Source organism: Tamandua tetradactyla, chromosome 16 (genome assembly GCF_023851605.1).
Source record: "Tamandua tetradactyla isolate mTamTet1 chromosome 16, mTamTet1.pri, whole genome shotgun sequence".
NCBI classification, from domain to species: domain Eukaryota; kingdom Metazoa; phylum Chordata; class Mammalia; order Pilosa; family Myrmecophagidae; genus Tamandua; species Tamandua tetradactyla.
The window spans coordinates 17,955,561-17,980,709 of record NC_135342.1 but is presented as its reverse complement, the minus strand read 5'-3'; the positions used below and the strand labels follow the sequence as shown (position 1 = coordinate 17,980,709).

At 46.3% G+C, this 25,149-nt stretch overlaps 1 protein-coding gene and 2 pseudogenes across 1 annotated transcript in view; 2 read left to right on the top strand and 1 right to left on the bottom strand.

Annotated features, from left to right (window-relative positions):
* Positions 1–25,149, top strand: part of PPP1R37 (protein phosphatase 1 regulatory subunit 37) — an 83,153-nt gene that overhangs the window by 45,699 nt on the left and 12,305 nt on the right. The gene's annotated exons all lie outside the window — the stretch shown is intronic.
* On the top strand, positions 2,831–25,149 carry LOC143659001 (developmental pluripotency-associated protein 4 pseudogene; annotated as a pseudogene).
* Positions 22,325–23,183, bottom strand: LOC143659002 (tropomyosin alpha-3 chain pseudogene; annotated as a pseudogene).

Genomic DNA, 25,149 nt, shown 5'->3' with positions numbered 1-25,149 from the left:
AGCACTTAGCCATTCTATATATCTATCTATCTGTTTTTTTTCCTAAACATTTCAGTCAGGTTGCACACATCATACTCTTTGAACACATAATACTCCCATGTACGTGTCCTACAAACAAGGATATTCACGTATGTAATCATCTTACATACAGTTACTAAGTTCAGTAAATTTAACGTTGATGTCCGGCTTGCAGTCTGTATTCCAATTTTTTCTTATGGTCCTGATCATGTCCTTTTTGTAAAATTTTTATTCATAAAACCAGTCAACATACAATATGAATGTTCTTTTTTATTTTTTCATCACATAGCTGTATATTCATCATAATGTTGAACATGTCCTTTTGAACCTTTTCTCCTCCATTCTTAATTCCCTTCAGGAATCATGTATTGTATTTAGTTGTCATTCTCTCTAGTTTCTCTCCTTTCTTTTTAAATTGTGGAAATATATGCAACATAAATCGTTCCCCACCCCACCCTTCCCAAGCTTACCATTCAGTGGAATTAATCATATTCACAATGTGGCAGTACCTTCACCACCACCAGAACTTTCACTTCATCACAAATGTAAAACTTACACTCATTTTGCATCAACTCCTCATTTCCCCTGCCCCTACCGCTGATAACCTGTACTCTACCTTCTGTTTTCTAAGAGTTTACATGTTCTGACATTTTCTTTGTAGTTACCATAAGGCTCAAATTTAACATCCTAAATCTAAACAATCTCATTTGCTTAGATACCAACTTAACAACTTCAATAGCATACATGAACTATGTTCCTATACCCTCTGTCTCCCCACCTTTAGGTAGTTCTTGTCACAAATTACATATTTATATATTATAGTTCTAAAACCACTGATTTATCTTACATTTTTTGCATTTGCCTTTTAGATCCTGTCAGAAATAAAAAATTGTATAGTACTGGTATTTGTATTTACCCATATTATTATCTTTATTGGAAATCTTTGTTTCTTCATCTTGCTTCAGTCAGTTGTCTCGTGTCCTTTCCTTTCAATCTGCAGAACTCCCTTTAACATTTCTGGTAGGGCTGGTCTATAGGTGACAGCGTCTCTAAGGTTTTGTTTATTTGGGAATATCTTAATCCTTCCCTTATTTTGAAAAACAGTTTTGGTGGACTCAAAATTGTTGGTTCGCAATTTTTTTTGCTCTCTGCACTTTAAATATGTCTTCTTACTGCCTTCTTGCCTCTAGGTTTCCTTTGAGAAATTGATACAATCTTATTGCGACTGCCTTGTACATGATGATTGGCTTCTGTCTTGAGGCTTTCACAGTTCTCTGTTTATCTTTGGCATTCAACAGTTTGATATAAGGTGGCACAGCGTGAGTTCATTTGGGTTTATCCTGTTCATTGTTGTACTTGTTGGATGTGTATATTCATATCTTTCATTCAGTTTGAGAAGTTTTCAGCTATTATTTCTTTTTTATATTCTTTCTTCCCCTTTCTCTCTTTCTTGGACTCCCACAGTGTGTATATTGGTATGCTTGGCAGTGTCTCACAGGTTCCTCAAGCTCTGTTTGCTTTTCTTCATTCTTTCATCTTTCTGCTCCTCAGCCTTGATGATTTCAGTTGTCTTATCTTCAAGTTCACTGATTCTTCTGCTTTTTCCAGTCTGCTATTTAACCGCTTTAGGGAATTTTTCATTTCTATCACTGTGGTCTGCAGTTCTGTGTGGTTCCTTTCCACAGTTTCTTTCTCTCTATTCATATACTCTTTGTGTTTTATCTGTCATTTTCCTGATTTCCTTTATTTTTTTGTCCATGTTTTTCTTTAATTCTTGGAACATATTTAGGACCATGTTTTAAAAGTCTTTATCTGGTCCCAAGTCTGGCCCTCCTTATTGGTGATTTCTAATGCTTTAATCTTCTTTGCCTGGGCCATTACTTTCTGTTTCCTCATATATTTTACTATCTTTTGTTGAAACCTGGACATTTTGATATCTTAGTTTGTTATTGCAGGAATTTAGACTCTGAGATGGCTGTTCCTTAATCTTGTTTCTAGCTAGTGTTATGACAGAATTTTCCTTCATTCCAAGAGCTAACAAAAAAAAAAAAGAAGAAAAAGTTCTTTCTTGGTCTTTGTAGACTGACCTGTGGGAGGGCTCATCCATACAGTGAGTGTGGAGAATAGCCTCAGACCATAGTGTAGGGGCCTTCCTGATCCTTTTTACACATATGTCTTGTCTTGGGCATAGGCATGTGGTCCTAGAAATTTACCTCCTTACACAGACGCAGATGTCCTGTTTTCCCTAGGAAACAGTGACCTCATGCTCCTGGACTCTGCACTGCATGTCCTACCACCAGCAATCACTCACCCCAGGCAACACGGCTTGACTGCTCTCCTGCAGTGTTCTTTAGGAGGCTCTGTGAACTCCCTTCTACCCTCAGTGCAAGTTCTGGGACAATGAGTCCCTCAGGCCACCACCAGACAATTGGGTCACACATCCATGTTCCCAGTGTGTACACAGGGGTTACTTTGGTCCTTCTGCCCTGGGAGCGTGCTTGGACTGGTGAGCCCAGTCAGAGGGTGGGGTTTGGGTAGGGGTAGAAGCATCAGGACCACCTGATCCTACCACTTTTTTTTTTTTTTAACATAACATATATAAAAGCAAAGAAAGAAAAAAGCAGTAATTGTCAAAGCACTCTTCAACAAGTTGTTACAGAATAGATCTCAGAGTTTGTCATGGGCTACCACTCCATCATCGACTTTTCCTTCTATCTACTCCAGAACACTGGAGGCTAAGAGGAATATATATATATATATATATATATATATATATATATATCATCCCAGTTAACTTTTTTTGCGAAAAATAACACATATGCAAAAAAGCAATAAATTTCAAAGCACATTGCAACAATTAGTTATACAAAAGATTTCAGAGTTTGGTATGGGTTACAGTTGCACAGTTTTAGGTTTTTACTTCTAGCTGCTCTAAGATACTGGAAACTAAAAGAAATATCAGTGTTCTAGTTTGCTAGCTGCCAAAATGGAGTATACCAGAAACAGAATGGCTTTTAAAAAGGGGAATTTATTAAGTTTTAATTTACAGTTGGCCATGAAAATGTCCCAGTTAAAGCATGTCTATAAAAATGTCCAAATTAAAGCATCAAAAAGGTTACCTTCACTCGAGAAAGGCTGATGATGTTCAGGGTTTCTCTCTCAATTGGAAAAGCATGTGGTGAGCTTGGCGCCATCTCTTAGCTTTCTCTCTAGCTTTTGTTTGATGAAGCTCCCCCAGGGGCGTTTTCCTTCTTAGTTTCCAAATGTATCTGGCTGCCTGGGCTCTCAGCCTCCTGGCTCTGCTGCTTTTTCTGAAATGGTTCCTCTTTTTAAAGGATTTCGGTAAACTGATCAAGCCCCACCTGGAATGGGTGGAGTCACATCTCCGTGGAGATACTTTGATCAAGTTTCCAATTTATAGTACTGAACAGGAAGAAACAGCTGCTGCCATAAAATGCATCAGAATTAAAACATGGCTTTTCTATGGTACATAATCCTTTTTAACCAGCACAATCAATGTAATGATTCAGCAGCCATACTCATTTGTTAAACCCTACCTTTGTTAAACCACTACCTTCTCTGAATAAATCCACCATCATCTTTGATCTTTCTCCCACTCTTTAGGAGTATTTGGGCTATGTTCACTCTAACTTTTTCATATAATATGGGATGGGGGATAGAACTAGTTGATGTTGTGAAGAGGCTGGCCTCTTTGAATTAATCTGGTCTAGGGACCCATCTGAAAGTTGTAGGTTTCTGGAAACTGTGTGGAACCTTTGTAGAATCTCATATAATGCCCTAGGTGTTCCTTAGGGTTGGCAGGAATGGTTTTGGTTGGGGTTTGGCAAATTATGGTAGGTAGCAATGTCTAACTGAAGCTTGCATAAGAGTGACCTCCAGAGTAGCTTCTCGACTCTGTTTGAACTCCCTGAGCCACTGATACCTTATTTGCTGCACTTCTTTTCCCCATTTTGGTCAGGATGGCATTGTTGATCCCACAATGCTAGGGCCAGACTCATCCCTGGAAGATCCTACCACTTTTAAGTGGCTTTTTCCTGATTTGGTACTCCTGTTACTGCAATCCACTAACTGGTTTCTGGAGGTTTTAGAAGGCTGTTTCTGGTTATTCAAAGCATCTGTGGGGAGACAGAGCCCTGAGTGTCTCACCCTACCATCTTGATGGGGTGGGGCCTCATTGCAGTTTTAATTTGCATTTCTTTAATGGCTAATGATTTTGAGCACCTTTTCATATATTTATTGGCCATTTCAGTTTCTTCTTTGGAAAAATATCTTCCTGAATTCTAGGCTCACTTTATTTATTTATTTATTTATTTATTTTTTTACATGGGCAGACACCAGGAATCGAACCTGGGTCCTCTGGCATTGCAGGCAAGCATTCCTGCCTGCTGAGCCACCGTGGCCCACGCTAGGCTCACTTTTTAATTGGTATGTTTGTCTTTTTGTTGTTAAGTTGTCAGAACATATATAATTTTGTACCTTTGCAATTTATCTGCTGAGTTTTTGAGGGCCCTTTGGACTCAGATACTGGGCCTGAGACTGCATGGGTCAGTGTGGGAGGTGAGAATGAAAAGGATCCATATGCAGGTGGCGTGATACTGCTGGGTCTATAAGGACAGAAACTGCAGAGCGTCGAGCCTCCTGAGGTGTTGGGGCCTTCGGACTCATGTGGCTCCCACAGAGAGCTTTGTAGGGGCTCTTCTCTTTCCTCCCTGTTTCAGGTTGAGGAAGCTTTGCATTACTCTGTCCCTCTCCTGTCCTCTGACCTGTGAAACAGCCCAGGCCGTTCAGGGGTTTGTGTCCTAATTCAGGAGTGCAGGAAGGAACCCATTTCTGATGAAGCTCCATAGAGGGACCTTGCTGTACTGAGCACCCTGTGCATGACTTGTCGTGTGCTCAGCCTCACTGCCAGGGAAATAGGCACCCAGGGATCCTACTGTGCCAAACAGGACACCAAGGCTAAGGAAGTGCCTTCCTGTAGTCCATTTGGCCGGCATTGGGTGTAGCTAGGGATGAAGACCCTGTCCTTCTGGCTCCAAAGACCATCCTCCCAGCCCCACCTTGGTTTTCATTCATTCTGTCAACAAACATTTATTGAACACTTACTTTGTGCCCAGCATATGTCCTTCTGGGACTACTTCAGTGAACAAAAGTGGTAAAATCCCTCCCTTCAGTGTAAATACACAAATAGATGATAAACTTCATGTTAGGTTGTAAGAAGTGCCAAAGAGAAAACCAAGCAGAGTATAGGATAGACAAACAAGAGGTGCTGATTCTATAGGGAGATTGGGAAGCTTCTGAAGAGGCAACAGTGGAACAGAGATCTGCAGGAGGGACAGAGGGAGCCAGGAAAGGGATATATGGTCAAAGAATGCTCAGGTACAAAGCCCTGAGGCACTGTGTCCAGGTAGGTCTACCACTGACAAGGATGGGTGGGGACCTTGACCCTTTCAGCAGCCCCCTGAACCTAGGCCCTGAGCAAAGACTTCCCACCCCTGGGTTTCCCCATACTGTAGCCAAGGGGTTCTTTCTGAAATGCTCATCTAATCATCTGACCAGCTTTGCCTCCTGCATTTCTGGGATGAAACCCCCTTCCTTGCTTGGTGACCAAGGCCCTCTGTAGCCCGGGCCCTGCCTTCCTATGGCCTCCTCTCTGAGCTCTGTCCTCCACATACACCCCAGTCCTGCCTGCTACATGGGGCTTATTACTTAGGTGCCCTGAACACTTTCTCACTCCTATCTTCTGCTTAGAAGGCCCTTACCTGGCAGGCGTTCCCTCCTCTGCTGTCTAATCCCCAAGGCCTTCTCTGAGACTTCTCCAGATGCCCCTTCTCCCTGCAGGTACAGGCCTGCCTGGCCCTACCCACCTCCATGACTACATTTCTCTTCCTACCCTCTGCTGTGGCCTTGTCTTGCTCTTTGGCATGTTTCCGGGTTGGCCCCCTGACCACACATGAGGGGTCCCTTGCTGCTTGGTGGGATTTCCCAGGGTTGGGAGCACCCCCTGCTGGACATGAGCCTCTGGTATATAGGAAGGTCCCCAGAGGTCAAGGAGCAGGGCTGGGGCCTCCAGATCCTAAAACTGCTCCGCCCCCGCCTTCCCCCCCACCCCAAATTCCTTAGGTCGCTTCCCTCCTTATCTTGATATTTGTGAAGGCTGTACTTCTGGACCTCTAAAACCAACCTTTCCTTGCTAAAGCTGCAGTCCTCTGGCCCTGCTATGTCTAGGGCACCAGCGTGGTGGGAGCAGCCCTAAGCCCCGTTCCACTGCATGAGCTTGGGAAGCCCAGTGGCATCGCTGAGACTGTACCCCCTTTAGAGGGTGGGAGGTGGGTTAGTAATCTTTATGCTGCAGGACCATGATGTTGATTAAATGTGATGCAGTAATGTATTTTGCAGAGTACCTGGTACAGAGTAGGGTTAAGTAAAGAGGAGCTTGAACCATTCTGGACAGAGAACATTTTGAATTTTGGTGCTATTTCGCTGAGTATATATAGTTAACTCACTGGTTCTAGGCCTTGGCATCTCTTCCAGCTTCCTTGTTAAGGGGACTCTGAGCCAAGCCACCTCTGCCCTCTTTCTAAAGCTTGGAGCATATGGTGTCTGTGCTGATTTTAAAATACTATGTACTCCCAGAAAAGCCATATTTTAATCCTGATCCATCTTGTGGGGCCAAACGTATTGTTTAGGGTGGAAAACTTTGATGGCTTGTGTTCCATGGAGATATGACACACCCACTTGTGGGTGTGGCCTTTAGATTAGCTAGAGATGTGACTCCGCTATTCATTCTGAGTATTGATTAGTTTACCAGAATCCTTTAAAAGGGGAAGCATTTTGGAGAAATTTCCAATGTGAACGCTTAGAGAACAGTTGCTTCAGAGCTGATAGAGATATGGATATTTGGAGATGCTTGTGTGTTGATAAGATAGATAAAAGGAGCATCAGACACAAGGTTTTCACAATTGCACAGTCACATTGTGAAAGCTATATCATTATACAATCATCTTCAAGAAACATGACTACTGGAACACAGCTCTGCATTTTCAGGCAGTTCCCTCCAGCCTCTCCATTATGTCTTGGTTAACAAGGTGATATCTACTTAATGCGTAAGAATAACCTCCAGGATAATTCTCGACTCTGTTTGGAATCTCTCAGCCATTGACAGCATGTGGCCTTTCTTGAGTCAAGATATCTTTTCCTGGCTGCCTTAGTTTGGCCAGTTTTCTGACCTTAGAACTATGAACTTGTGATGTAATAAATTTCCTTTATAAAAGCCATTCCATTTCTGGTATATTGCATTCTGGCAGCTTAACAAACTAATATAGTGCCCTCCCTTCCTGGTCAAAACTCTTCTGATAGAACTGTGTTCTGCCTTCAAGGCCTGGCATGGCAGCCTGGTAGGAGTACATGGTCTGTGTACCCCTCATCCCCATATTGGTGCCTTCTCTGTGCCCCAGGCCAGGTGGTGTTGAGGGGGACACAGCGTGGGTGATGACCACCCACACTTCCTCCCACAGCTCTCAGTCCCATGGAAGAGGCAGACCTGTCTCCAGAGAGTCACAGCCGAGGTTGGTAAGGCCTGGGATGAGGGAGACCAGGTGTCAGAGGGAACTCAGAAGGTGGCTGACCCAGCATGGGGGGACGGGGAGGAGGGGACATCTGAACTGGGACTTGAAAGAAAAGGAATAAATATGAGTGTGATCCATAAGAAGGGAGGGACAGCAAGAGGTGTGATGAAGCACTAGACAGTTCTAGAAAAGGGAAGAGCACAGGGGCAGAAGGCAAGATTATTTGTGACTGATGACACCGGAGGTAGGGGAAGACCAGGCTCCTTGACCAGGTTTACAAAGGTCCTGAGACCTGGCTTCCATCCAACTGCCTTGTCTGAGCTCCACCCAGGAGAAGTAATAGCTCCCTCCTAGGTTGTCCACTGCATCATCTGCATTTCTCCCACCTCCCTCAAGCCAAGAGCCCCTGGAGGGCGTTTCCACAGTACCAGTGCAGTGCTTGGCATGCAGTAGACCTTGGGAAAGGTTTACTGAGTGATAAACAAGATAGTAGCTAAGTTGGAATCCTCTTGGGTTTCAAGTTGCAGAAGCTTAAGCAAAATGGGGAATTTGTTGGCTTGTGGAACTGAGAAGTCCTGAATACTTTGGCTTCAGGTCTGGCCAGATCCAGGGTCCCGAACAATGTCATTAGGACTCTGTCTCTCCTTACCTTTAGGCTCACCTTTCCTCCGAGTTGGCTTCATTTTCAGGAGGCACTCTCCTCCTGGAGGAGAGCAGGATGGCCACCAGCAGCTCTGAGCACCTTAGCCACCTGAAGGAAAAGCTCCTCTTCCTGGCAGCTCCAGCATAGGCCCTGGCACTGCTGTCTGGCTCTGTAAGAGTCATTTTCCTGTCCTGACCTAGTCACTCTGCTGGGGGATGAGGGCAGAGTGTGTCCTCTGGGAGAGGACAGTTGGGGCAAGGAGTGAGGACAGTTGGCATTAATGCAGACCGTCTTGCCCAGGGTCCTGGGATGACTCTGTGAGGGCAGGGAATGGCCAGAGCTGGTCTAGCCATGGGACTCCGAGAGTGGGGTCAGGAGAAGTAAGCAATTCAGTGCTAGCCGTTTGGTAATGGAGGCTGAGGCCAGGCTTTCTTCAGGGCAGGCACAGGGGAGGCCTCTCACAACCCTCTGCCCAGCCTTCTGTGAGTCATGGGAGCTGCTTCCACCATCTGAGTTTGGGATGGGCTGCCTTATTCTCTGCATCCAGCAGGACCAGCAGAAGCACCAGGCATCCCCCAGGAAAGTGCCAAGCACCTTTGTGCCCCAGTTACTCACTCGCCTAACCTTCTTGGTCGGTTGCTTCCCTGCCCTCTCCTCATTGTCCTCATCTTTAAGAGGGGTGAGGGGTGAGCATGGGGTTGCGTGGCTTGAGCATGTAAAAGGCAGACAGTTTTTGGGGTCTCCTTTGTGCTGGGCCCAGCCCTCATTGCGCTACACGGATCAACTTGTAGGGCCTCATGTGGGCAATCAAGCTTCGTGGCTGGGAAGTAGCAGAGGCAGGTTAGAACCCAGGCTGCCAACTTGTGAGGGAATGGGGCTTGGAGGTGAAGATTGTTGTGAACAAGAGCACAGACCTGGCTTCTTGTGGCTTAACCACACCCTTGCTTTTCTTCTCCATGCTTGACGATTCTAGAAAATACTATAATGCCTGTTTGCTTTCTTTTAAAAAATTACATAAATAACACTTGCACATATTGTCTTTGTGAGAAATTCCGTCTCTATATGATTTGCCACAGGATCTGTCCGCATTCATTTGTACTGTTGTTTTCTCAGTCAGAGGCCACACTGTCTCTCCAGATTGAAACCAGATTCTTGGACACCCGATCACCTTTCTCCCCTGACCCGCCCAGTCCTCATTGGGTGCCAAGTCCTATTGATTTTACCTGCCTGAGTCGTCTGGAATCCAAGCCTCTGAGTTAGGACAGTTAACAGGAGCATGGGCTTGAAAGTCAGGCAGACTTAAGGGATCAGAGAGGGCTTGAATATTGGTTGGTTGTTTTTTTTTTAATTTAATGTAAGAATTTTTTTTGTAGATAATACCTGCATGTATCTTGGTATTCAAAAGATTTTAAAAGTTTTATAAACTTTTTCTCTGTAGAGAAAAGTAAGTATCTTTTTCCTGTCTCCCAGCTGAGCTTCCTAAAATCAGCTGCGTAGTTTCTTGTAAGTTCTTCCAAAAATGGTGAATGGCAGGCCACACTGCAAACTACAGCCTTGACTGGTCACCTGTTTTCTTAAAGTTTTATTTGAACACGTCCATACACATTTGTTTATATGCTGTCTGTGGCTGCTTTGGTGCTCCAGTGGCAGAGCTGAATACTTGAGACAGAGACATTCCCTCCTGCAAAGCCTAAAATGTATACTCTGTGGCCCTTTAAGAAAATGTTGCAACCCTCATGTGACTCTGAAACTGCCCTTGTGTGTTTAAAGTCAAGTCAAACTTGCATTTTTAAGTCTCTACTCCTTCCATCTCAGAGGAGACTAATGATGTTTGTTGGGGTGGTTGGGGGCTTCAGCAGGGTCCTGCCCACTCAGGCCTTAGTAAACAGGATGCCAGGCAGGGGGAAGTGTGTGCCCCTGGTTGTGGTTGAATCTGCTGTTCCTATAGCCTGGGCTGAGCTCAGAATCTGCTAATCTTGCCTCCCGCTGCCAGCCTCACCCATCCTTCCCCATGCTGCCTGTATCTGCCCAAAACAAGGGTCAGGTTATCACCGTCCAAGATAGAAGAATGTGTACAGGGAGCACTTCACTCATAACCTCTGGTGTGGCCATCTAGATTGCTTCCATGTTAGGCAGCATGCTGGACTCCCCTCAGAGAGCAAGGAGGAACCAGGCTTGGCCCTCACACTCCAGTTCTGTTCCTTTTCTGTTTAGCTCTGTGCTGCCCACCCCCCCCCCTCCCCCAATATCCAGGTGATCTCTTTTACTACAGAATACAAGTCTCCTGTCACTACTCCATCTCCTGTAGAGAGCAAGACCTCTCCCAGCGGCAGAGTCTGTCCTCCCACACTCTCCTCTCCCTGGGGGCTGCTACCCGCTGTTCTACTTGTGTCATCTGTATCTCCTACTAGGCACTTAGACCTCCAGGGCCGGGGCTGTCTACCATTATCCTGCCAGGCTCCATGCCCAGGGCGGGATATGGTTCTTGCAGGGGGTCCCCACATGTTTTTGAGCAAGGGCACAGAACTAGCTGGCTTGGTGGATCCTCCCTTTTTCAGTAAACCTCTGGCTCCCTTCCTACTTGTTCTGAAACAAAAATCACACCCATACTTCAAAGTGTGGTTGTACTGAGCTTGGACATCAGCAGAATCCCCTGGAGTCTTCTTAGAAGCCAGCTCCCTGCACCCCAGCTGGGACCTCCTGACCCAGGCTAGCTCTCTCTGAACTGGGCCCTCAGAGGCAAGAAGCATTGGCCTCCCCATCTTCCATGGTGGGACTGAGGCCTGAGGTCAGCGTGGCTATTAGGTAACAGGTTTAAACATTCTTACCTCTGGGTTTGCCTGGGCTCCCCCTTGCCCCCATCCACGAAGCAGCCTTGGCTGCTTCTGAGAGCCCATCCCATCTGCCGGGTCCCCTGCACACTGCTGCTTTCTGTTTCTTCGATTCCTACTTGGATGACTCCCCCATCAGCCCCAAGGCTGGTAGGGGTGGTGTGAGTCATTGCCACCCCCTGGTGCCCCACCTGTCGTTTCATCTCGTGGGTGCCAGTGCACCCATTTGCCAGTAGAGGCAGATGAGGCCAGGCTCTCTTTTTGTCACCTGATGCCTGGTATCGGGTTTCTCTTTGGTCCTCTGTGAGGGCAACAGCAGGCAGGATGGGGAGGCCTGCTCTGTGGACTGAGAAGATGACTACACTGTTCAGCCCTCTCCCAGCTGTGAGGCCCTATCTACCAGCTGCTCCATAGCCCATGCCTCCTCCTAGGGGCTCTGCTGTCTGCCTCTACCCCTGGTCCCTTATGCTTCAGGCCAGTCAGGGAAACATGAGAATTAAGCTGTGCTCGGGTTTCAAAGGAAGACAAACCTAGGTGTGTGTTCTGGTTCTGTTATTTTTTGGCTCTGTTACTTGGAGAGATGAGTTGTCCTCTCTGAATTTCATTTCCCCTTATAAAATCAAGACATAAAATTAATGCCAATTTCATAAGGTCACTGAAATGGTTAAACAAAACCATGCACAGAAAGGGCTTAGCATCTGCCTCACATAGTGAGTCCTCAGTGTGGACACCGCTCCCATCACCATCCTCCACCTCACCTTTTTCTCCATCTGTTTCCACAGATTCAGGTCTAGCACTGTGCCATCGTGACAGCTTACTTCACTGGTGCCCTTGCAACCTTTATCCCCTGAGACCTTGCAGATCTCCCTTTCTGAGATGGAGAGAGGTGGTGGGGATCATTTGTCACAGCCTCAGCAGGATAGAGATTGGAGTACAGCTCTGCTCATCCTAAGCCATTAATTCTGCAAACCCCTCACCCAGCACCTGCTCACTTGTGAATACCTGCACACACTTCTTCTCACAAACACTGTCACCCTCTGCTCTAGCAACTGCTTGAATTTCAGCCCCTGTTTTTCTTTTTTCTTTTCTATTTTTTGTTTGTTTTTAGGTGCATGGTCCGGGAATCGAACTCAGGTCTCCTTCATGAAAGGCAAGCACTCTACCACTGAACCACCCATGCACCCTCCAGCCCCTGTTTAAGTCAGACTTTCTCATCGTTGGACATGGAAGTTGGGCAAACATATCTGACCCTTAACCTACAAATACACACTTGCTCTACATGTACACTCATATTCACACGTGTGCGTCTCATGCTTACTGCATGCTGACTCTGCCCTGCATCACTAAGCATTTGCTTTCTCTGCATGCTTTTGTGTGCCAGTGAAACACTGGGCATTGTTCTAGAACACAGCAGGACAATGAGAGCAGCCTGGGCTCTGCCCTCCTTTTGGGGAGATGGTATTACTAATGTTTGGTGAGTGCTTACCATGCATTTTGCAGTAACTCAGGAATGTACTCATACTAATTCACCACAGTAACCCTATGGTCGGTTACCCTTACCCATGTTTTACAGACAAGACAACTGAGACACGAGGGTAAATCCCTTGGCTCAAAGTTACAGGGTTTGAGTTGGGAACCAGCATTTGATTCCAGGCAGTTTGGCTCCACAGTTCACATTCTTTACCACTTTGCAAGAACCCCCAGGTCTCAGGTAGGGATCTTGAGATGGCTCATGTGAGAGCCTGGCCCTGCCCAGGGCCGTACAGTGCTGAAACAGGTGGCATTCGCACCCAGGCCACTGGAGCTACCCCAGAACCACATCAACCCCACTGTTCAGAACCTGGCCCTTGAATACCAGCCCGGGCTCCCTCCTCTTCCCTCAGAGCCTGTGCACTTGCTGTTGTCCCTATTGCCCCATTTCCTCACATGGCACTACCCCAGCCCTTTCCCTAGTGTCCATTGAGAGGCATCCCTGCATGGATGCTAGAAGCCACCTCTTCCTTTTTGACCTGCAGTGAGGGGCTGCTTTGTCAGGCATTCCATTCAGCTTCCTTGCCTAGCTGTATGGATCAGCATTTCATCCAGCAGGGCACTTAAAAGTTGTATAGTCCCGACATGACAATTTGGCTCTACCTGGGAAATTGAGGTCGTGCAGTTATTACCCGCTTTCCTCCCCGACCCTGCCCACCAAGGATGGTGGGAGCCTGTCCCTTTAAGAGACATCAGCCACTGCTTGGAAATCATGACTGACAAAAATCGCCTGCCTCCCCACAATGTGATCGTAAGCTTCACATCCCCTTTTCCTTACATGTGGGGTTGTAATCTGGACTGTGACATGACATGTTGGATAGGTCAGAGCCAGCTCTGCAGTCAGAGCTGCCACATGTTCCTTGCATATCACTGAGTCCAAGTTGAATAGATGTAATGAGGTAATGGGTATAAAATGCCCAGCACAGCACCTCAGACGTGGTTAATACCCAGTGATCCAGTTAACTGCCCTTTAGATGTTACTTTAACCCCAGTCCCCTTCCTGTAAGGTGTCTTCTGCTGCTCTGTCTGCCAGTTAACCTTCTCCACCTGTGTTCTCACCCACCCTGAAAGACTGAGCTATTGCCACACAGGTCAGAGCTAAAGGCAATGTGCCAGTTGTTGGATACTGTTCTAGTTTGCTATCTCTTGGAAGGTGATATACCAGAAATGGAATGGCTTTTAAAAACAGAAATTTCGGTAGAATTTTCTCCCGATCAACCTCAACTTCTTTTCATTATGGAGAATACAAAAGGCAAGGAGTGGAACTCTACAGAGAAGTCGGGAAAATGCGTGACTCTCAAATTTGAACCTGTGTCAGTAGAAACAAAAGAAGAACAGCGGCCTTCCAGCGAACCAAGCACATCAGGTTTACCAAAAACCTCAGCTAAGGGCACCAAACGAAAAAAATCCAAGAAAGATGACAAAGCTTCCTGTTCACAAGAGAATGCACCATGCAACAACGGCCCAAAACCTCGGAAAAAGATAGCAATTCCTCCATTACCATCTAAATTGCCACCTGTCAACCTGCTTCACCGAGACATCCTGCGGGCTTGGTGCCAGCAGTTAAAGCTAAGCACCAAAGGACAGAAATTAGAAGCATATAGGCGAATCTGTGAATATGCTTACCCAAATCAAAAGGATATTCCTGTCACAGCGAAGGAGGCCAAGATCCTGACACAGTCTCAAAGAAAATCACCGGGGGAAATGCCTCTGGAACAATCGGAGAAAAATAACATGTCTTCTGAGGGCACTGATCCTTCGGAAATGGCTCCTCCACCCCAGGAGGGAGTATCTGCCCAGGAGAAATCTGGTCTTCTTGAGGGAGTGAACACAGTTGTGGTGACAACTTCAGCCCAGGAGGCTGTCTTGGCCTCCTGGACGAGAATTGCAGCCAGGGCTGGGAGGATGGAAGCCATGGAATCGCCCCAGGAGGCCTATGGTGTCAGGTGGTGTGTGGTACATGGAAGAAGTCTCCCTGCAAACACAGAGGGTTGGGTTCACTTGCAATTTCATGCTGGACAAGCTTGGGTCCCTGAAAAACAAGGGAGAGTGAGTGCACTCTTCCTGTTACCTGCCTGCAATTTTCCACCTCCACACCTGAAGACAATATGTTATGCCCCAGATGTGTTCAAAGGAACAAAGTCTTAATGAAAAGCCTCCAGTGAGATTGCAATACCAAGAAAATGGTACTTCCGTGATTGCAATTCATAGTGGAAAAGGGCCACAATCGACTTAGGGTGCCACTGACCACAAGCCCTGGACCTCACTGAGCTCTCCATGTTCCCTGCTTACAGGACACACAAACTAGTGTGTCTCAGGTTTTACTCCTTCAGACCCCAACAGTGCCTGATTCTTCATGGGTTGGGATATTGGAGACTCTTAATGTTTAAAAATGGAGAAAAGAAGAAGAAAAAAATGTTGCAAGTTACTATTCATTCCAGTTTAATAAGATGACAAAGTTAAAAAGCTGTCTATACTCCCAGATCTTCCTCCTGAAGTAGAACTGACTAAACAGCTCTTTTAAGTGTGTAAATGCTCTTCAGGTATGCACTGTGGCACATAGTAAGGACCCTGCAGATGTTGATGTGGTGTAAAAAGAATTTTCCTCCTGTATTGCACTTCCTGCCTTATAAGACTGCTTTGGAAACGGCTGTTTTGTAACTGTAAGTTCAGTAGCTTCAAATTGAATATTTTAAGCTGATGGGAGAGCTGTTATTGACCCCCCCACCCCCCAAAAAACCTGACTATTTTACAAAATGGCATTTTTCAAAAAGTTATTCTTAAGACTGTGTTTTGGCTCTGTGATCAAGACAGTGTCCTTCCCCAATCTTTATATATTGAATTAGAAATACATATATAAAATACTTCATTACCCATTGAATTTAGTGAGCCGTAGTCATTGCATGCAAACACACTAATGTTCTTAACTCAAAGGCACATTAAGGCAAAAAGCATGATTTTGTTTTGTTTATGATTCATTTTTAGTTTTTTATGTACTAACTACATTTATTATTCACTACATTATTGTGAATTTTGGAAAAGATAATGATACTTTTCATTTGTCCTTTGATTTTGGGGGGTGGGCATGGGTGCATCGTTCAGGAATGTCCTATGATTTTTATATGGCAGTTTCCCATATTTTATTATTATGAGTAGGAGAGGTTTCTTTTTACTTTATGCCAATGAAGGCATAAAAATTAATATGGTGGAAGAAGTGGTACGGTTGGAAAGTTTGTAGCCATCATTTTATAGACTGTTTAGGCAAGAAGCCTCAATAAGTGTTAAAGGTAGAGAGAAACGTTTGTTGAGGGCAGGATGTTTTCACAGTCACAGCAGTGAATCCTCACAGATTGCTCTCTAGCCATCAGGAAAAAGAAATCCAGCAGCTCAACAAGGAAGATAAAGGGGGCTGATATGACCTGAATCTTAGTACCACCACCTAACTAGGCCATCAGGAAGTACAATTTACTAAACTTTTCTGCTTCTGAATTTCCCTATTTGTAAAAGACGCACGTAGTATCCAAGACTGATGTGAGGATTAAATGAATAAAAATACAACTGAGGGTGGTGTGAACAGTGGTTTAGTGGCAGAATTCTCACCTGCCATGCCAGAGACCTGGGTTCAATTCCTCGTACCTGCCCATGGAGAAAAGAAAACACAACTGAATGACATCTCAGTTCTTGAGATGTCAATACCCAATACCTAATTTCAATACCCACTTTTGAGGGGTTTTGTGAGGATAAATAATTGATGTCAAATAGTACCATGTATGGCACATCATATGTTTTTTAAATGTTATCAGTATTACCTGGCATATAAGGAGTATTCCACAAATGTTGATGTGATATAAAAAGAAAATATGTGCGTATATGTGTAAAGTCTCAAAGTATGAATAAATCATTATGGGTCCACTTGTATCTTCAAAAAAAAAAAAAAAACAGGAATTTCTTAAAGTTGCTAGTTTACAGTTCTAAGGCTGAAAATGTCCAAATTAAGGCAAGGCTATCGAAACGTCCAATCTAAGGCATCCAGGGAAAGAAAGATATCTTGGTTCAAGAAGGCTGATGATGTTTGAGATTTCTCTCTCAACTGAAAAGGCTCATGGCAATGTCTACTAGCTTTCTCTCCAGGCTTCCTGTTTCATGAAACTCCCTTAGGGGTGTATTCCTTCTTCATCTCCAAAGGTCCCTGTCTGTGTGGGCTCTCGTGGTTCTTGTGACTCTCTTGTGGCTTTCTCCGAAATGTTTCCTTTTTTAAAGGATTGCAGTAAACCAATCAAGACCCACCCAGAATGGGTGGAGTCACATCTCCCTCTAATCAAAGGCTAATACCCACAGTTGGGTGTGTCACATCTCTGTGGAGATAAAGTGGAGATAATCTAATCAGGGCTCCCTGTGCAGGCCACAGTTAGCTGTGGTGAAAGCCAGGGTAAGACTGGAAGCTGGCGTGGGGTTATCTAACACCGGAGGGCTTTGTGGTGGGGGCCTCACGTGTCCTACAGTCCCCAGATGTTAGACCTTCACAGTGTTCATTCCTTGGTCATTTTGTTGTAACATCAATAACAAACATACATGATGGGGCACAGCCTGAGCCAGTCCACCTGGGCCAGCTCCCTGCTCCTCTGACACAAAGCACATGGCTTTGGCAAGCCAGCAAGCCTCTGCCCTGCACCTCAGTTTCCTCTCCTCTGATGTGGACATGTTAATAGTACCTCATGAAAGTGTCCCAGGAATTTATTGCATCAATACATATAGAGTCAGACAGTGCCTGGTACAGAGAAGCACTGGAAATCTATAGAAGACTTCTCTGAATCACCTGTACTGCTGGCCAGAATGATTCCTGGCCATTCTTTCTTAATTGGTTCATTTTTTGTTTGAATACATTTAGTCTTATTCCTAAGCGATAATATTTGCAAAATCATGGGTTTGATATGCTAGTTCTGTTGTCTTAATAAATAAATACATAATGATTAAAATAAGATCATTCGCAGGCCACCTGACACTCTCTCCTGCACATGTCAGGCCTTGGACTGTGCTGTTGAGCACTGGACTGCCCTTTGAGCTCTGCTTTTGTTCTTTTATTGTCTTTCTTCAGAGCTGCCCTGCCCTCCCCAACAAGGTGTGTCTTGGTCTCTGAAGACATTGATAAGATGCAGCTGTCATTCTTATTTCCGGGGCGGTGGGGGGTGGGGGTGGTCACCAGGTCACTCCAGGGTACCTCTGAGCCCTCTCCTTTCTCTGAGTAATCTAGCCCACCTAAACCCCTGGTCTCAATTTCCCCATTTATAAATGGGGAGGGGGTCAGAGCAGATGTGAACTCTCCAGGTTCCTGCCGTGACCTTGTGTGAATCTGTGCCTGGTTCAAACCCTGAAAATGGCCTAGGCCTGGCTTGTTGTGGTCCACTGACAAACCATGGGTGCTGTGGAGGTTCCAGGTTAGAAGGCTTCCAGGAACAAAGGTTCACTGTCATTGGGTCTGGGGACCAAGGGGACACCCACCCTCCACGCCACATCCTAGCCTGCAGCCAGAATCGTCCATGACCATGGCGATGAGGGGGGCTGTCTTAAATGTCACCAGGCCAAGCCCTGGACTTGGCTTTCTCACATGAGTGATTAAAGTTCTTTCCCTCACCCTGTTTCCCCATTTTGACTTGAGGAGACTGAAGCTGCCAAGTTGAGAAAACTGCCTAGTACTGCGGAGCCCTGACTAGGATGTGGGGTCTGCTCTGCAGCTACCGTGGTCACCTGGCGATGGGGGTCTTGCTCAGTGCTCAGCCTGGCATGGCAGATTCGCGTTCTTACTATGTTTCTAATAGTTGCCCAATATTGCACTTCCCTTTTAATTTTTAAAGATCTGTACAGAATTTTAAGCTTTCATGGGGTCAAGTCAGTTGTTTTTTTCCTTTTGTGATTTCTGTCTTTGGTGGCTCCCGTACTCAGACAATCTTTTTTCACCTCGGGGTCATACAGGTAGTCAACAGGGTTTTCTTCTACTCCAATCTTTCTTTCTCTGTTAATTTAACTATTTAATCTACTGAAAGATATTTTAAAATGTGTTGTGAGAAAGGAATCTAACTTTAGTCCTCCCCCAAATTAGCTCTAGATGCCCCAAATAGCAACTTACTGAATAATCTTTTCTTTCTTTATTGAGATAATCTATCTACTTAACTTGAATTTTAAATTATATGAGGTTCATATAAATTTGTCTCTGCTTTTGGACACAAATCAGGCTTTCTGGTCCTGTTCTGTCACCACCCTGTTTTCTTTCTTATAGCTCTTTAGTATCTGATAAAACAAGATTGCCTCCCCCCAACCCCCCATCATTTCTTGTTTCAAAATTCCATGGCAGTTCTTGCGGATCTTGTTTTTCAGATAAACTTGGACCATAATTGGGTCCGGTTTGTAAACCGGTTCCTTCCCATTCTCCCCACAGCACCAAACGTTGGAATTTTGTTAGAAAAAGTGAATTTGCTAAATCTCGGAATTGCTAAATGGTTTTCAGCTCTTTGATTCTGCCCTCTCTGAACTGCCACACTCGTGCCCACAGGTGTTGACCACTTTGAACTGCAGGGATCATGATAGTTTCCGTTTTGCAGATGAGGAAATGAAGGCCCAGTGAAAGGGAGAGCCGAGCTTAGGCTAGGGATGGGTGGGTGTCTCCAGCTCTAGGGTCTCCAGCTCTAGTGCCTCCAGCCCACCAGCTCCTGAGGTGGGCCTTGCCCTAGGAGGGCTCCTCCTCCGCCTGCTGGGCCACCTGGTGCTCCATCTGCAGCCTCTGAGGAACCTCTGACCCTGGGAACTCCCCTGTAATCACTTAGGGCTAAGATGGCAAATCACCAGGGTCCCCAGGGTCAGGACTTCAGTGTTCTCAGGTTCGCCATAGGGTTATGACCCTCAAGAAGTTAAGGCTGCCTGAAGAAGCATCTCGTGCCTCAGATGGGATTTGTTTCCATAATTAAATACCAGTCTTTTGAAATAAGTTCAAAGAGCAGAGACTCTGACCCTGGGCATTGTGGGTGGGGCTTCCCAGGGCTCGAGAAGGCCCTGCAGTCATGTGCAGAGGCCAGGGTGGCATTAAGCACACCCCAAGCTTCTTGCTGATATGGAAGGTCCAGTGTTAGTCAAAAATGCGACTCCCTGACCACTCCCATTGCTGGGGAAGGTGTGGTACCGGGTGTGATACTTCCTTCTGGAGAGAACGTCTGAACCCCTCCTTCCCTTCCAAATGCCAGTTCTCTATCCCCTAGCCCAGGGAGGTGGTGACAGCACCCATCTTCCAGAAGTGCAAGGACTTGCTTTGGTCAGGGCCTGACAGTGAGGCCCAAGGAGTCCCAGGACTGCCTCATGGCCCTCCTGCCTTTGAGTGCTCTCTGGTAGGGAGGATGGGACCAGGGGACAGGGCACTAATCCCTAGTTCCTTTCTCTGCCTTCTAGTCCCTACTGGGGCCACGAAGCTCCTTGACTTTCCATTGCCCTCCTAGAGAACCTGACCCTGTGGGCCTAAAAAGCAGAGCTCACAGTGGATAAGGGTACCAACTCTGCCCTCAGGGAACCAGTTCTGCCCCAATACTCCCCAGTTCTACCACTCTCAGTCACTTATGATCAGAGTGCCCTCGAACCTCAACTTCCTCCTAAAATGGAGCAAATCTGATCTGTCCAAGTGGGGAGTGAGGTCCCAAGATGCACCCCAAGTTTTGGGTGTCTGGGCCCAGAGCGGTTCTCCCTAAGGCCTGCTTCCCCCATAGCCTTCTCTTCCACATCACTGCCCTTTCCAGTTCCCACCTGTGAACACCCCCCACAGATTTTCCAAGGTCCCTTCTCATCTCTCTGCCCTGTAGCAGTTCCCTTCGCTTCTCACTTCCTACCTGACTACCCCCTTCTCATCTTTGCAAGCCTCAGACATGCTTATGTCTCCAGAGCAGACTTCTGCAGCTCTGTCTTCAGTCCTGGATCCATGTGATTGTAAGATAAGGCTCCTTCCAAGTCCATCCAGTCATGCAACAAATAGGTCTTGTTACTTGCTTGTATCTCATCCTATTTTGGCTGGTTTTAAGGACACAGCAGTGACCAAGACAACCCTGAGTCTGCGTTCCCGGGCTTACAGTCCAGTTATGAAGCCAGACTGGTCCCCAGACAGTGCAACCCAGAGTGAAATGAGGGGAACCTGGGGAACCCCAGGAGCTAGAGTCACCTGCCCTGACCTAGGTGATCAGAGAGTGCTTCCCAGAGGAGGGGACATTAAACATCAGCAGACCCATGGTGGTTTGAGTAGTTGATTGAGTCTCTCTCCCTTGTAGACTGTCCAGCACACTGAGACCCTCTAGTGACAATACAAGTGGCCTACATGTGCCATGTCCCTCCATTCTCATTCATTGTGACCAGGTCAGTTTGGACCAGGCCTATTGGTCCTTTGTTGAAGTGAGTGTCCAGAGCAGGGCTCTTGTTCTTTGGCTACCCACTAAAGCCTGTGGACTCCCTCTCTCTCTCTTTTTTTTTTTTTTTTTAGAGGGACTGGTTCTTTATTTCAAAAAGAAATTTTGTCAATTTTCAGTATCAAAACAGTTGCATTATTGGTTTCTCTTTCTCCCAATCTGCCCCCAAAAGAGACCACACCAAAGGAGGGTACATTTTAAGCCAATAAGCTGCAGGATGCACACCTAGCAGACCTCACAGAAACCTCACCAAAAAGGGGAATTGGGTGGGGAAAAGAATTGTAAAAGATCAGCATATTGCCAGCCCAGACTGTAGAGATGGAGTGGTCAGTGCTCCCCAACTCTAAAGAAGCAAAGTTTCAAAATAATATAAAAATTGTAAAGAGTTTTGTATATAAGCTATTCAAGATTTCTCCAGCGCTGGCTGATACAAAGCATGAGATGGCACTTCGAGACACAGCAGTTTCGGACCCAGAAAAGGGTGATGAGATGTTTCATATGGCTAAATCAATGGCAAAAACATAATTTTCTTTACTTTCCTTTATAAAAAAGGAGGCAGGAGAGTACATCACTGGTCACCCCAACATAAGGGGCACATGATTCATACTGTAGCAGTTGGGAAGGGGGTAGAGAAAGGACCAGACAAAGATTTGGTCTCTGAGGTCTTACCATAATAATTTGGTCACTTCTGATAAGAAAAATAAAAATAAAAATAAAAATAATAAATTTGCCCTAAGATACCTTAAAGCTAAAAACCTCAACAGTACTTTTTTTTTTCAGGCTAACTCCTAGAATCACCTTTCTGGTTTGGCTGGTGCTTTATATAGAGTAATGAGGTTTCCCTCAATGAGTCTTTCCCTGGGCTATGTTTAGTTCTCAGTGAGGCAGGCCCATACCTCTTTCCCTCTTCTTTGGAGAGAGCAATGTGTATGATGCTGAAAAGTTACCTTCCAAAAATGAGAAAGGGATTAGATTACTACTTCAGAGCTATGGAATTATTTGGAATGTCTTACAAATGGTTGCTACAACAAAAAGGGGGGTAATTACAATATGTATACATCACAACATGCTTTTAAAGACACTTGCATTGTGCTCACATTCCCTTAAATGTTGTTCCCAAAGGTGCTTAGCCCCTAGCCCAGCTGCAATCTCTGGGAGAGGCAGAGACAGTTTGGTGAAAAAGACACGGGGCCAGGGGTAGGTGGGTGGATGGGCATGGGGGTGTACGGCGAGAGGAGAAAGCAGCCTTCCAGTTAAAGATCAGCCCGCAGTTTAAAGGTCAGCTTCGGGCAGGCTGTCCTCAGGCGGAGTCGGGGTCAAAGGGAGGAGCAGCGGCAGGGTGGTACTGGGGTGCTCTACATCTCATTCAGGTCAAGCAGAGTCTGGTCCAGCATTCTTTGTGTACAGAGGTGCTCCTCTTTGGTGCATTTCAGTTTATCTTCCAAATCATCAATTGTCTTTTCCAGCTTGGCTACCGATCTCTCAGCAAACTCAGCATGGGTCTCTGCCTCCTTGAGTTAATCAGTAAGAATCTTTATCTCTTCTTCATATTTGTCTTCTTTTTGAGAGTACTTTTCTTCAGCAGCACTCAGACACTTCAGGTTCTGGTCCATCAGTCTGATCTGCTCATCCATCTCTCGGCAACGGGACTCTGCCAGCTCAGCTCCTTCCTCAGTGCGCTCCAAATCCCCTTCAATAATCACCAACTTACGAGCCACCTCCTCATACTTCCGATCTGCCTCCTCTGTGATGTGCTTAGCTTCTTTGAGTTGGATTTCCTGGAGTTCCATCTTTTCTTCATCTTTTAAAGCCCAGTTTTCAATAACCTTCATACCTCTCTCGCTCTCATCAGCAGCTTTCTCTGCTTCCTCCAGCTTTTGCAGGGCAGTGGCCAGGCGCTCCTGAGCACGGTCCAGCTCCTCTTCAACCAGCTGGATCCGTCGGTTCAAGAAGGCCACTTCAGCCTCAGCCTGTTCCCGGGCCTGCCTTTCTCCCTCCACTTCCCCCTGGAGGCGCTCGGCTCTCTCCTCAGCATCATCGGCCTGCTGCTGTAGAACCTGGATCTTGCGCTTCACCGCCTCGATGGTGGTGATCCCGGCCATGGTGCCCACCCAACTACTGCTCACTCTTGGCTTCCTGCCTCCTCCGCTCCTCCCTCTCTTTTTAAGTTATAGTTAGTATTTTTGCTCTTCCTTATTGATATATAAAAAAGGACAAGATATAGTGGCAGGTCTAATGATTGCTGCTTTCAAGGTAATGGTGAGCATTCGAAAATCTGCAGTAACTGCTTTGTGATAGCAAAACATCTGTCAGTTCTATTGGTGACAAAGTCAAAGGTTCTTTATTTTCTTTTTTCCTTTCCGTGCCTATGTTAATAAGAAAATGCTTAGCTTCACTTCAGTTAGTGAAAATAAAGGGGCAGTTTTTCTCCACTCAAGTTCATGGGCTTTACTGGACTCCTTCATGCTGCTGCTCCAGTCCTCCGTGGATGCACAGAGGCCAGACCAGCTTGGGGGCCCCCAGACACATGGGCCTTAGTCAAAGAATTCCCTCTGGTGGTACGCACAAGGCCCTGCAGACACCTAGGATGGCTGCTGGTCACCTGACTCTCCTTCCAAGCCCCTCTGCCCACAGGGAAATTGAGGGGCAGACTAATTGATCTTAAGGAGGGTGAGGGCTGGAAACTCCTTTCTTCCAGTGGCACCTGGCAGCCCCCAGCCAGCCCTGCAGTGGAGAGAGTGTTTTGTAACTGATCAGCTGCATGACCCCAGGAGGTGGCTTTTTTCTCTGGACCTCAGTTTCCTTCCTCAGAAAACAGGGTAGTATCACTGGAGCATTGGAAGGTTGAGTGAGGTCAGGGGTGGAGGGCACCTGGCTTGAAGTAACATATCAGTTCTCAGATGGTGCAGAAGCTCCTGCTGGCCCACAAGCAGCAAGGACAGGGGCAGGATGGCAGCAGGGTGGAATAGGTAAGAAGGGCTGTTGAAACCGTCCTCTTGGCCTCAGCCTCCTGGCTGAGGCTCCTGCATCTGCACCAGATTCCCTCCACGCCCCCACCACCTCCTGATCCCCATGATGGCCCCAAGAAAATCTTCCTAACACCACATCAGCTCCTGTCCCTCCCCTGCTCATAGTCCTTCCCGCTCTCCCGATTGCCCTGATTTGTTAAAATCCAAGTTCTGATAGCCCAAAACTGACTGTATAAATGTGTATCATCTGGTGAATGGGTAAACAAAAGAGGTTTTTCATACCATTACTAATCAGCAGTATTTAAAAAACCAAATTCAGAAACATTATGCAATGAAGAAGGCAGCATTTTACATAATTCCACATATATGAAGTGTCCAGAATAAATATGTCTACAGAGTCAAGAAGCCCAGCCTTCCCTCTGCATGGTGATTGTATGAGTACATAAGCCATCACCAGGCTGTGGGCTTCCCAAGGACAGCAGTGAAGCCTGGCCCGCCTTGGGCTATGCAGCTGTTAGGTTTGATTGTATCCCTTCATTTGTTTAGTGAATCACCGCCTGGCTCCCCAGCACCTCAGCCTCTCTTCTCTGACTGCTCCTGTGGTCCCAGTCCAGATCCAGCCCCAAGAGCATCAGGGAATGTTGAACTGTTGAGGGGATGGGGTCTGAATGATGGACCTGGGGCAAGGCACTTCGTCTCTCTGAGCTGTTTCCTCATAGGCTTGAAGAGAAGATTCATACTTTGATCCAAAACAGTTACATATATATGTACCTGCTCTGAACTGGGGACAGAGCAGTGACCAAGTCAGTCCCAGCTCTGCCTTCGGTCTCCCAGTCCAGTGGGGGAAACAGGTAGTGAGTAAAAATTGGGTGATATTAGTTGTGTAGTAGTGTAGTACCTGTGTGAAGGTGCTCAGGGAGTCATGAGGGTATGGTGCTAGAGGGGTGGGGGTAGGGGCTGACTTGCTCTGGGGATGCCTGGGGAAACACTCCCCAGGGCAGCACTAACCAGGGACAGAGTTCAGTTGGTCTGTTGTTGAAGAGGGCATGGTGATGTGGAGGGCTGAGGGGAAAGTGGGTGTGAGTGGAGGTCTGGGAGGGTCCTGGGCTGTGGAGAGTCACAGGCCTGGGTTCGCTTTGC